At 46.1% G+C, this 2,431-nt stretch overlaps 1 pseudogene; it reads right to left on the bottom strand.

Moving 5' to 3' along the window:
- Nucleotides 1–317: 317 nt before the first annotated feature.
- Nucleotides 318–2,431, bottom strand: part of LOC104854085 — an 18,836-nt pseudogene continuing 16,722 nt past the window's right edge.

Below are 2,431 nucleotides of genomic sequence, written 5' to 3'. Positions count from 1 at the left end.
CACTACCATGAAGAAGAGGTTAAGTAGGAGGAGAAGAAAGAGGAAGAATAAGGAGAGGAGGTGTTGGTGACCCTAGCAGGGGCAGTAAGTCTACTTACTTACTGGAGGGAGGAGTAGAATCCAACCTTGGTAGAAAGTGGAATAAAAGTTGAGGACGTGGAAACAAAAAAACACTGGTTCCTTTCAAGGAGTTTGTCAAAGGCAAACTTCCTTACACAGGTACTGAGTTATTGAGCCAGTGCTAAGAGGAAACAAAACCACACAGTGAGAGAAAAGAACGACACAAAGGCCATTCTGGTCACTTCCAACACGACCCATCATACTTCCAAGAATCAAGAGCTGCTGGACTTGGAGTAGAATGGCTCAGCCACTGTAGGTCACCCATTAAATAGGCCATGGTAAGGAATAGCAATAAGGTAAACAGCACCAGGTAGAGGAGGGCAGGCTGGGTGGCTCGGTGGCTGTGAGATGCCACAGTAGTGGTGAGCAGACCTACAAAGTATCTGATGAGAGTGCAGTGAAAGTAGGAGGCCTTCTGCATGTGCCCAGAAATGTTGGCAGGTCCAGACCCTGCAGGAGATAACCACTGGCTTGATTTTTGTAGGTGTTAATGGCAAAGAACAAAGCACAACAGGAGATCAGGCATCACAATGTCTCCATTGCCCAACCTAGAGAAGCGACTGCTGGTAGAGTTTGGGAAGATCAGTTTTCCAGGCAGAGATAGTCAAGGAACATCACACTAAGCCCCGGCTGGAGCTTCCAGGACAGAATGCTGAGGAGATTGTCCATTGGCTGTGCAGCCACCTTCACCGTGACATTGCTGTTAAAGGTGTAGGGTAAGAAAAAATGCTCAAAAGACATTGTAAATTAGCAGCCCTGAGAGAAGCAAGCAGAAGACCTTGAGGCTTGGCAGGGGATAAAAGCGATCATGGCAACACAGAGCCCTATGGTGAGGCCATTCAAGAGGAGCCGATGGCCAGTGAGAACCCAGATGAGAATGATCATATTGAAGAGAACGACAGTAACTCAGAAGCAGTGAAATGCCCGCAACAACCAAAAGAAATCTTGTTCTGAGGTGAACAGGATCTGGCTTATCTGGAGAAGAAGAAAAGCAAAAGCTATTGTTGCAAGGACTGCTGTACAAATTGTATACAGTGAGGTTACAGCTATGTTTAGTTTTTATTTGTAGAAAAAATTTCACTATGTAGCCCAGGTTGGCCTTGAACTCAATCCTTCTGCCTCATCCTACTAAGTGCTGGCATTACAGGTTTGAGCCTCCATGCCCAGCTTGGATGTGCACTTTTTGCAACCTCGTATCTTGCAGCAGTGAGCTCTCCAGGGCCTGAGTCTCACTTGCTCTCCAACACCTACCTGCTCTGTGCTCTAGGAAAGGGGTTTTGGAAGTAAGCATTAGAAATGTTGCATATCTAACCTGAGAAAAGAAAGATACTATGGGCTCCCTTTGAAAAATGAGGTGGTCCTTCAGGGACTGCAATACGCTCACTGAATAATCATGTCAACAACCATTCCCAGATATCTGTGAATAATCTGGAATTTGGTGATTTGTGTTTTTAGAGAGTTCCACAAAGCTATGGTGGCCCATTCAACCAGAGATATTCAACTCATGGCAAAGTGAAGCAAGGGAAACTTGAACTTGAGATTAATAAACAGATTAAGAACGGAGTCTGAAAGATTAAATGAGCTAAACATGCCCACCACCACCCTGAGTGGCATGACAAAGGTGTCCTTTCCTCCCGGAGCATCCCAGTGTGCCCCAGCAGTAACAGTGTGGGTGGCTGGCTATCCCTGAAATGTCTGGGGGAAGAGCTGGACAAAGTTCAGTGATGAATATCAAAACTCACAGCTACTCCAGCCACAGGGCAGTCCCATGACAGGGCAGAGTGAGGTGGGATAGGCCAGTGTGCACAGTTGCGGCACTGCAGAGACTCAAACAGCATCCTTGTCCTAAGATCAGTGCATATGAAGGTCCTGCAGCCTGGAGAGCAATGGATATCAAACAAACACAAACTAAGTTCAAGGGCCTCTTATACAAAAAGCTATAAGAGGGCTGGGGATTTAGCTCAGTGGTTCTGCCACCTGAGTCACAGGCACAAGAACCTGAGTTAGATCCCTAATACAAAAAAAAACAAAACAAAACAAAACAAAAAGCGGTAAGGATCCACTTTGCCTTGGGAAAGACCGCAATATACCTCATGCTCCAAATGCTCAGCTGCAAGGCCTGCTAGGGACAGAAAGGTTGCCAGAAAATTCTGCAGATATTAACTGGAGAAAGTGGTTAAGATAGAGGCCATAAAGAGGCCATAGCCAGAGGGGACATGCAAACTGCAGGCCCCAGAACCACAGACTGGTCAGATCCAAAGGAGCAGGACAGATCCACTCTTTGAGGATAGAGATTTTTTTTTTTTTTTTT

The sequence above is a fragment of the Fukomys damarensis genome, unplaced genomic scaffold (genome assembly GCF_012274545.1).
Source record: "Fukomys damarensis isolate Sample0158 unplaced genomic scaffold, DMR_v1.0_HiC HiC_scaffold_32, whole genome shotgun sequence".
Taxonomy (NCBI): Eukaryota; Metazoa; Chordata; class Mammalia; order Rodentia; family Bathyergidae; genus Fukomys; species Fukomys damarensis.
The sequence above is the reverse complement of the archived record's forward strand: the minus strand, read 5'-3'. Positions and strand labels throughout refer to the sequence as shown.